This window comes from Leucoraja erinacea, chromosome 8, assembly GCF_028641065.1.
Source record: "Leucoraja erinacea ecotype New England chromosome 8, Leri_hhj_1, whole genome shotgun sequence".
Taxonomy (NCBI): domain Eukaryota; kingdom Metazoa; phylum Chordata; class Chondrichthyes; order Rajiformes; family Rajidae; genus Leucoraja; species Leucoraja erinaceus.
Window position 1 is genome coordinate 71019286 of NC_073384.1, and position 11478 is coordinate 71030763.

An 11478-nucleotide genomic window follows, 5' to 3' on the forward strand; every position below is an offset into this window, starting at 1 on the left:
GGCATTAAACGCACTCGGGGCATTAAACGCACTCGGGGCATTAAACGCACTCGGGGGCATTAAACGCACTCGGGGCATTAAACGCACTCGGGGCATTAATCGCACTCGGGGCATTAAACGCACTCGGGGCATTAAACGCACTCGGGGCATTAAACGCACTCGGGGCATTAAGCACACTCAGGGCGCACTCGGGGCATTAAGCACACTCAGGGCCCTAATCACACTCAGGGCCCTAAGGGCCCTAAACACACTCAGGGCATTAAGCACACTCAGGGCATTAAGCACACTCAGGGCATTAAGCACACTCAGGGCACTAATCACACTCAGGGCACTAATCACACTCAGGGCACTAATCGCACTCAGGGCATTAAACGCACTCAGGGCATTAAACGCACTCAGGGCATTAAACGCACTCAGGGCATTAAACGCACTCAGGGCATTAAACGCACTCGGGGCATTAAACACACTCAGGGCACTAATCACACTCAGGGCCCTAATCACACTCGGGGCATTAAACACACTCAGGGCCCCAGGCCCCACAGCTAGTTCTTAGTTCTTGTATGTGATTCATTTTACTGATTGTATGCCTCCTTGTCACCTTCCCCTCAGCTAACAATGAATCATTCCACATTTCCTTATCATTGTTCTCTTTGCACCTTACTCTTCCATGTCTCTGGACTCCCTCTCCCCTGACTCTCAGTCTGAAGAAGGGTCTTGACCCGAAATGTCACCCATTCCTTCTCTCCAGAGATGCTTTCTGTCCCACTGAGTTACTCAAGCATTTTGTGTCTATCTTCTAGAAATTAAGAGGTCATGTTGCAATTATATAAGACGCTGGTGAGGTCGCATTTCGTGAATTGAAAGGGTGCAGTGAAGATTTACAAGGATGTTGCCCGAACCCAGGGCTGCCAACATTGTGTGAGAGTTGGGAGTGAGAAATTTGTGAGAGACCAAGCCCGAGGGAGCATCGCAACCCGGGGAGGGGGGTCGGAAGGAGGGTGCCCCCTCCCATTGGTACGGAACATTTGCATTTTTCAGCTTGAAATTGTGCAATATGGTGCATACTGTAGCGAGTCTTATAACTTACACTTGAATGCAATATATATGCTTTAAATTGGATTGGAGTGTTTTTGAAAGGGGGGAGGCTGTGCGATCACTGATCACTGGCCTTGGGGGTACCCGGTGAGGGAGTGGAGCAACCGAGTGGGGAGAGGGTGTGGAAGAAGGGTAGGAACGTTTTGAAATTTGATGTATTAAAATCATGTTTTAGTGCACTGTAGAAGTATGATTTCAATGTTTTTTGTATGAAGTATTTTTAAGAGGTAACTTTTTAAGGGGTAACTTTATCCACACAAAGGGTGATGGGTGTATGGAACAAGCTGCCAGAGGAGGTAGTTGAGGCAGGGACCATCCCAACATTTAAGAAAAAGTTAGACTGATACATGGATAGGACAGGTTTGGAGGTATGGACCAAAAGCAGGTAGTATAGCTGGGACATGTTGGCGGGTGTGGGCAAGTTGCACCGAAGGGCCTGTTTTCACACTGTATCACTCTATGACTACATTATACCTCCACCATGCATGAATGCTTCAAAATCAAGTGATCTAGTTTTATTGCCATATACTCAAGCATAGAAACATAGAAAATAGGTGCAGGAATAGGCCATTTGGCCCTTCGAGCCAGCACTGCCATTCAATATGATCATGGCTATTCATCTAAAATCAGTACCTCTCCTGTTTTTTCCCCGTATCCCTTGATGTCATTAGCCCCAAGAACTAAATGTAACTCTCTCTTGAAAACATCCAGTGAATTGGCCTGCACTGCCTTCTGTGGCAGAGAATTCCACAGATTCACAACTCAACGTGAAGAAAGTGTGTCCTCATCTCAGTCCTAACTGCCCCCCCCCCCCCTTTATTCTTAAACTGTGACCCATGGTTCTGAACGCCCCCAACATTGGGAACATTTTTCCTGCAGTTACAGTAAGTGAAAATCTAGCAGGCAAGCAGGATGCCTTCTCCAACCACCCCCATTTGAAGTCCACTCTCTCTCACCTCTCTCTCTCCCCCCCCCCCTCTCTCCTCCTCTCTTCCCCATTTCTCCCTCCTACCTCACTCTTCCCGCTGCCCTCTCTCCCCTCTCTTTCTCCTGTCTCTCTCTCTTTTTCTTTGCCCCCCTATCTCACTCTTTCCCCGTTTCGCTCTTTCCCTCCTCTCCCCCTCTTCCCCCTCTCTCTTTTACCACCCCTCTCTCTTCCCCTTCTCCCATTCTCTCCTACCCTCTCCTCCCTCTCTCTTCCCTCTTTCTTCCCCTCTCACCCCTCTCTCACTTTCCCCCCTCCCACCTCACTCTCCCTCCCTACCTCTCTCTCCCCTACCTCGCTCTCCCCCTCCCTCCCTCTCTCTCTCTCTCACCCTCTCTGTCTCACTCTCTCTCACTCTCTCTCTCACTCTCTCTCCACCTCTCCCCCCTCTCTCTCCCCCCACTGTCTCCCTGTCTCCTTTCCCTCTCTCTCTCTCCACCTCCCTTTGAGAGTCTGTCCCTTCGGCACAGAGACTCTCGTGGCAGCGGCGCTTCCGACGCCTCCGACGCCCGGGACATGCACTGTCCGGAGCGCTCCATGGCCAGAGCTGCAACGAGCGAAACGCCGGCCCCGGGAAACACTCACCAGTCCCGGCTCCCCGCATCTGTTCTGGCTGCTGGTTCTGCTCCCATCCCTCCCGCAGCCCCTGCTCTCCAACACCCGCGGACCATGCAGTTTATCCGAGTTTTGAAATTTTCGTTGATCACAAAATTTCTCACCACTAAGCGTGAGAAATTTCTGATGAGCGTGAGGGCGTGAGAGTTTGCTTGAGGGCGTGAGTCTCACGCTCAAAGCGTGAGAGTTGGCAGCCCTGCCGAACCAGAGGGTGTGAGCTATAGGGAGAGGTTGAGCAGGCTGGGACTCTTCCCTGGTGCACAGGAACATGAAGGGTGATCTTCATAAAAGATATGTATAAAATCATGTGAGGAATCGATCGGGTGAATGCACAGGGTCTCTTGCCCAGACTATGGGAAATCGAGAACCATAGGACATAGGTTTAAGGTGACAGGGAAAAGATTTGATAGGAATCTGAGGGCTGGCGGCGCTGTTGAACAGCTGCGGCTCGCCTGTAGTCCGTCTGTTTTTACTTTTTTTGTTGTTTTTTTTTGTCTTGTTTTAGATAAATTTTAGTTTATTAAGCTGTGTTATGTGTGGGGGGGCGGAGGGGGGGGTGGAGAGTGTGAAACATGTTTTTTTTGTCTCTTCCTTCGGAGGAATATGACTTTTTCTTGTCGTATCCCCCTTCCCTGCCTGTCTGCGCTGAGGCCTAATGGCGGAGCTGGCAGTCTCCAACTGCGACCGACCTCGAGGCTCCGGAGGCAGAGCCAGCCAGGACTTACAACGCGAGGCTGGACGACTTCGGGGCTGAGGCTGCGGGACTCGGAGCTGAGGTGGCGGGACTCGGAGCTGAGGCGGCGTTCCAGCTTTCGGCAGCGGCCCGACTTGGAGCTGAGGCGGCGGCGATATCACTTCAGAGGTCCGCTGGACTGGAGGGTGACATCTTCGGCCTGGATCGCCTCAGCGCAGAGGGAGAACAAGGAGGGAAGAGACCGAGACTAAGACTTTTGCCTCCATCACAGTGAGGAGGTGCTTGGTGAAGTCACTGTGGTGGATGTTAATTTGTGTTTTGTTATTTATTATTATTGTGTATGACTGCAGGCAGGGAGAGGGGGAGGAGAGAGGGGTGGGTTACGGGAGGAGAGAGGGATGAGGAGGGGGGGGACGGGGGGAGAGGGAGGAGGAGGGGGAGAGGGGGGTAGGGGAGGGAGGGGGAAGAGTGTGGGGGGGAGGGGGAGAGGGGGAGAGAATGGGGGAGGGAGAGTGTGAGGGGGAGGGGGGAGAGAAGGGGAAGAGTGGGTAGGGAGGAAGGTTTAGGGGGAGTGGTGGAAGAGGGACAGAGGGGAAGGGGTGGGGGGTGAGGGGACGGAAGGAAAGGGAGGGGGGGAGAGGGGGGGAGAGAGGAGGGGGGTAAGTGGGAGGGAAGTGGAAGAGTGGGGAGGGAGGGGTAGTGTGGAGAGGTGGACAGAGGGGTAGGGGGAAGGGGGCGGAGGGAGAGAGGGAGGGGGGGGTGGTGTAGAGAGGGAAGGGGGGTGGGGGAGAGGGATGGGAGGGGAGGGAGGGGAGGAGAGGGGGGAGGGGAGAGAGGTGTGGGGGAGGGGGGAGATGGGGTACCACCATGAGGTACCACCACCAGTTTAAATTCCATTTGGAATATTTTGGAGGACCAAGAAACCAAGAACCAAGGTGACTTTTTCACACAAAGGGTGGTGGGTGTATGTAACAAGCTGCCAGAGGAGGAGAGGAGGTAGCTGAGACAGGTACATGGATTGGATAGGTTTCGAGGGAAATGGGCCAAACGCAGGCAAGTGGGACTAGTGTAGATGGGACATATTGGTTGGTGTTTCCATAATGTATAACTCCATGACACTACGACTTGCCCCTTCTAATATGCCAGATTAGACCCATCGTTGCTCTATTCCGTGTGGGTTGCTCTATTCCGTGTGGACCCTCTATATATTGTTTGAGGAAACTCCTGAACACATTTGGCAAATTCCACCACGTCTAAACCTTTTGCACTATGGCATTCCCAGTCAATATTGGGAAAGTTAAAATTGCCTACTACAACAACCTTATTAGACCTGCAGCTGTCTGCAATCTCCTGGCATATTTGTTCTTCTAATTCTATTTGGAGGTCTGTAGTTCACCCCCAACAAGGTGATCATCCTCGTTAACCAATATCGCAACCCTGCCTCATCTTTAACTCTTACCGTTGTCTCTCCTGAAGCACCTGTATACCGGAACTTTGAGCTGCCAGTCCTGCCCTTCTCTTAACCAGGCTTTAGCTATCCATCTTAACACGTACCTATCCGTGCCCTATGGTCATCTGCCTTACCCGTCAGGCCTCTTGCATTACAATAAGTGCAATTTATGCTCCACTCCACAATAAATGCTCCACTCCCTTTCCTGCTGGACATATACAGGAAGAGATGTATCAGCAGAGCCATCTCCATCATCAAAGACCCCTACCACCCATCGCATCACATATTCTCCATCCTGCTATCTGGGAAGAGGTACAGGAGCATTAGCTGCAAAACCAGCAGGATGCTCCTCAGCTTCTTCCCGCAGGCTATAAGACTGATAAACGCACCAACCATCAACCTGGACACACTGCAGCAGAGCCACTGTCGTGCCGCTGCCGATCGGAACGCCTGTTGATGTTTAGTAGAGAGTAGAGTGTTAATTTGTTCATGTTATATGTATTTTTATTTCTATTTATTTTTACTGCACACTGAATGGACACTGGTTGAGCAACGTTTTTTTGTTTCCTCTGGGTATGTGAGTACTCAGGAAAATTACAATAAAGATATACGATACAATACAATAATTTAAACCAACATTCCTTCCTTGCTCGTTGCATGTAGGTTGCAGGTACAGCGAGCAGTGAAGAAAGTGAATGGCATGTTGGCCTTCATAACACGAGGAGTTGAGTATAGGAGCAAAGAGGTCCTTCTACAGTTGTACAGGGCCCCACTGAGACCACAACTGGAGCATTGTGTGCAGTTTTGGTCCCCTAATTTGAGAAAGGACATTCTTGCTATTGAGGGAGTGCGGTGCAGGTTCACAAGGTTAATTCCCGGGACTGTCATACGCTGAAAGAATGGAGCGGCTGGGCTTGTATACTTTGGAATTCAGAAGGATGAGAGGTATCTTATTGAAACATAAGATTATTAAGAGTTTTGACATGCTAGAGGCAGGAAACTTGTTCCCGATGTTGGGGTAGTCCAGAACCAGGGGCCACAGTTTAAGAATAAGGGGTAAGCCATTTAGAACGGAGACGAGCAAACACTTTTTCCACACAGAGGGTTGTGAATCTGTGGAATTCTCTGCCTAAGAAGGCAATGGAGGCCGATTTTCTGGATGCTTTCAAGAGAGAGTTAGATAGAGCTCTTAAAGATAGCGGAGTCAGGGGATATGCGGAGAAGGCAGGAACGGGGTGCTGATTGTGGATGATCAGCCATGATTACATGAATGGTGGTGCTGGCTCGAAGGGCCGAATGGCCTCCTCCTGCACCTATTGTCTGTCTCCTGCCTATTCTGTCCTCTAAACTTTCTCTCATCACCCTCCATATCAACTTCTAACCTCCCACTTGCCGCAGTCGTATATAAGATCCCACCCCCCCTGCCAAGTTGGTATAAACCCACCCGTGTAGTAGTAGTGAACCTGCCTGGATTCATATTGATCCCCCTCCAGTTCAGGTGCAACCCATCTCTCTTGTACAGGTCACCCCTGCCCCAAAATACATCGCAATGGTTTAGAAATCTGAATCCCTGCCCCCTGTACCAACTCCTCAGCCACACAGTCATCTCCCCTACCTTCAATCGCACGTGGCACTGGAAGATATCCAGAGATCACGACACCAGAGGTTAGCAATGTTACAACATTTTGAGATTTAAAAAATCAAGTCTGTAATTTATCACATCAGATAAAGCATAAAAATAAGTTTAATTTGACACCTAATTCACTTTCATATCTCAAGTATTTAAAATGTTCTGGCCATTTTCATACTCGGAAATTAGTATCTTGTTCCCTATTGATTTTCTATGGACATAACAAAAAAGCTGTGATCATGGACAGTCAAAAGGCCATAACCTTCTTAAAAATTAAGAGAATTGAATGAAATTTTCAGTTATCGTAGATTGAACCATTCTGAAACAAACATAAAATAATCTAACTTGGATGACCTGAAATTAAAGCATATAATTAGTTAGTTACCCAAGTTTAGCAAATTTCAAACTTCAATTACTAGATCTAAACATCTATCCATTTCTTAATAAATGATTAACGTTTTTAAATAGCCCAAGTGTCCAAATAATATTCATAAATAATTCACAATAAAACATGATTTTAAAATCTCATTTACATTAATTTATAGGCCAAATGGAAGGAATTTAGTGTTCAAATGCTGTAAATTAAAGTCCATTTTAAATCGGCTTTCTAGTGGGATCCTGTGAACGCGCTGGTTTAGAACGTTCACATTGCAGTGGATTTGTGCCTCAAATGCCCAGAAAAATACTGTGGGATATAAAGAGCCCAAAATTAGCTACTCGCTATAGAAAACTTTATATACAGGGTTCTTAAGAAGCCCCTTTTAATGTAAAAATAAGGTACATACCTTTAATTGTTTGCTTTATAAAACCCTGGGGCTGCGAGAGGTCGCGGGTTGAGAGAGTGATTTTTAAATTACTATAACTATTGTACAAGGCCATAAAAACTAATAATACCTTTTGCGACGGGGTCTTTCAGCGATTTTTCGTTAATGATTTACTAGGCTGAACATTTTCGATTGCAACAGCCTAGTAAAAATCGCGTTTTAAACCCGCCCCCTCTAAAAAGCGCCAAAACCGCGCACATGGGGTGGAGCAGATTCTCAGCCACGATTCAGGTAGGTTTTGTAATATACCTACCAGAGGTGCTAATTTTCAGTTTCTTACCTAACCCCCTATACTCATAGTGCAGAACCTCCTACCTCTTCCAACCCATATCGTTTGTGCCAACATGCACAACTTCTGGATGCTCCCCCTCCCTATTGAAGATGTCATAAAACCACACCGAGACGTCCTGGACCCTGGCACCAGGGAGGCAGCACATCATCCTAGAGTCTCGACCGCTGCCGCAGAATCTCCTATCTGCACCCCTAACTATAGACCCGCCCACCACTATGGCTCTGACTGATGTCACCCTTCAGCGCTGAGCCTCAGTGCCAGGGTTGGTGTCACAGCCCTGCCTGCTGCTGCTGCTCAACTGATGCATTTTCCTCCTCGACAGCACCCAAGAGGGTGTACCTGATTTGAAGAGGCACGGCCACTGGGTTCACCTGCCTCCACGTCTAATTCCCTTCCCTTCCTCATAGTCACGCCCCTACGCTCTTCCTGGACCTTTGGTGTGACAACCTCGTGAAGGTACACAACGACCTGTTTCTCGCCATTGAATCCGGCGACTGTGCAACCCTGCTCCTTCTCGACCTCAGCGCTGCATTCGATACAGTCAAACATACCATCCTAATTGACCGTCTCCGGTACAGGGTTGGTATTGATGGCACTGCCCTGAGCTGGTTCGTCTCCTATCTCAAAGATAGGAGTTTCTCTACAAACATAGGTAAAGGGCCTGTCCCACCAGCATGCGATAGCATGCATCTAGCGCGACCAAATGTGGTCCCTTGAGGTGTACGGCCTCGCGGGGCCGGTCCCACATCGATCGCGGAGGCGTATGGAGTTGTGCAGATTCTGGTTCTCCTCCAGCAAAAGTGCAACCCGTCCCGTTTGTACACGTCACCCCTGCCCCAGAAGAAATCTCAGTGGTCTAGAAATCAAAATCCCTGCCTCCTGCACCAACTCCTCAGCCACATATTCAGTTCCCCTATCACCCTGTTCCTACCCTCACTAGCAACAATGCTGTTAAAGGTCTTGCCAATAATCATAACCGTAGTCATAATTACTTTATTAGTCAAGTATGTTTTGCAACATATGTGGAATTCGATTTGCCGTACAATCATACTAATAAAAAGCAACAGAACACACCAAATACATTTTAACATAAAACATCCACCACAGTGACTCCTCCACATTCCTCACTGTGATGGAAGGCGAAAAAAAGTTGAATCTCTACTTTGTTCTCCCGCAGTCGGGGGCCTCGAGCCTTCCGTTGACAGGGCGATCTTGACTCCCGTAGCCGGTGGTCGGCCCTCCGGGTTGGGGAGATCGAGCTCCTGCATGGGGGGGGGGGGGGTATCTCAGCTCCCCCGCACCGGGCGATCAACTCCGGGTCGGAGCTAGTCAAACCTTCGACTCTGGATCTTCCCGACAGAGACTGCGAGCTCTTCGATGTTGGAATCCGGCTGCGGTTGGAGTGTCGATCCAGTCAAGGGATCGCAGGCTCCAATGGAAAGTCCACAGCCCCACGGTGGGGCTCAAAGTCAGTCCCCGAGCAAGGCCGCCAGCTCCATGACGTTAGGCCGTAGGGCGACTGGAGATACGATTTGGAAAACAATCGCATCTCCGGCAAGATAAGAGATTGAAAAAAAGATCCCCCCTCCCTCCCACATAAAACAAATCAGCGAACATTAACACATACTTTTAAAACACACTACAAATAACAAACAATACGAAAAAACAAACCGTTGGCGAGGCTGCCACCACTGACAGCGATACCCGGAGGAATGACTATATACTTTCCCCGTACATTTGCCTCTCAAAGTGCAACACCTCACACTTGCCCAGTTTCACCACCATCTGATATTACTCCACCCATTCCTGCAGATGATCTATATCCCATTTATACTTTGACATCCTTCCACACTGTTTGCTAACTGACCAACTTTGGTTGACTGCAAACTTAAGCCCCTGTCCCACGATGCGAGTTTATCCAAGAGCTCTCCCCGGTTTAAAAAAACAATCAAACTCGTGGTACTTCATCACGTGTATTTTTTTACTATTGGAAATTTTTCACACCGTTGAAAAAACTTCACGAGTTACCGCGTTTCCCCAGTACCTGCCGTTAGCATTACGAGCCGCTACGAGACATCCACGAGCTCCGACGTACCCGCTACGCACATTCTACGTACTTACCACGAGTTTGATTTTTTTAATCTTCTGTATCAGCCTACCATGAGGGTCTTTATCAAATTCCTTACACACAAGAAGCATACAAGGTGTAGGGGTAACCTTACAGATGTCTATAGGTAAGTTAGAAGGGAAATAATGGTAAGAATCTTAGGTTTCAATAAAAAAAACTTTATTAGAAAATATAGCACACTCAAATAAAAAAATGTTGACAACAAATTTTAGACTTTAGAGATACAGCGGGGAAATATGCCCTTCGGACCACCAAGTCCGTGCCAGCCAGCGATCCCGGCACACTAGCATTATTTTACACACCAGGGATAATTTACAATTTCACTGAAGCCTATTAACCGACAAACCTGTACGTCTTTGGATGAATAGGGTGAACGTTAAAACTGTACAGACAGCACCCGTAGTCAGGTTCGAACCCAGGTGTCTGGCACTGTGAGGCAGCAACTCTACCACTGCGCCACCGTGCCGCCCTTTTGCCTCATAGTGCTGCAAAATACTTGGAGTATTTCCTGAACTATTACTACGCTGAATGATAACGAACTCACTGGTCATTTTACGAGACATTCAGCTTGCATTGTAAAATATGGCCATGCTGAAGCTCTTCCTTCTCACAAACTCAGCTCATTCATTGATATATAGTCATATAGCCCGGAAACAGTCCCTTCGGACCAACTTGTCCATGCCAACCAGGATGCCCCATCTATGCTAGTCCCATCTGCCCACATTTGTGCCATAACCCACTCAACCTTTCCTATCCATCCACCAGTCCAAGGAACTTTAGTTTGGTGAAAAGATTTTTGTTGCGTGCTATCCTGCATGATAGCATTGCTAAGAACATGCATGATTACAATCAAGTCGTCCAAATTGTGCAGTTACAGTTAAAGATAGTTTGAAGGTCTCCAATGAGGTAGATGAGAGGTCAGGATCGCCCTCTGGCTGGTGAAAGGATAGTTCAGAAGCCTGATAACAGCTGGGAAGAAACTGTCCCCGAATCTGGAGGAATGCGATTTCACACTTCTGTACCTCTTGCCTGATGGGAGAGGAGAGAAGAGGGAGTGACTGAGGTGAGCTTGGCCCTTGATTATGCTGGTGGCCTTGGATGGAGTCAATGGAAGAGAGGTTGGTGTGCGCGATAGTCTGGGCTGTTATAGTACCTGCCTCAACTCCCTATTCTGGCATTTTATTCCAGAATTCCAACCACCTTCTGAGTGTAAGAGTTGCACTCAGATTCCTAATAATTCTTACTCCTCTCACCTTGGCCTATCCGGTTTTTGATATCCCAAGTCTGGGAGAAAGACTGAACATTCACTGTACTTAATCCCATTATGATTTTCCTGATCAGAACCTCAATTTCTCTCATCATCTAGGCTTTCTCATACCCATGCAGAATCAGATTCAGATTCAGATTCAATTTAATTGTCATTGTCAGTGTACAGTACAGAGACAACGAAATGCATTTAGCATCTCCCTTGAAGAGCGACATAGCAAACGATTTGAATAAATAATAATAAGTGTCCGGGGGGGGGGGGGGGGGGGTGGTGATTGGCAGTCACCGAGGTATGTTGTTGAGTAGAGTGACAGTCGCCGGGAAGAAGCTGTTCCTCGACCTGCTGGTTCGGCAACGGAGAGACCTGTAGCGCCTCCCGGATGGTAGGAGGGTAAACAGTCCATGGTTGGGGTGAGAGCAGTCCTTGGCGATGCTGAGCGTAACCGCAGAGAACTGATTTTAGCAAAGAATGGAAAACAAACAACTTCATAATTGGAGG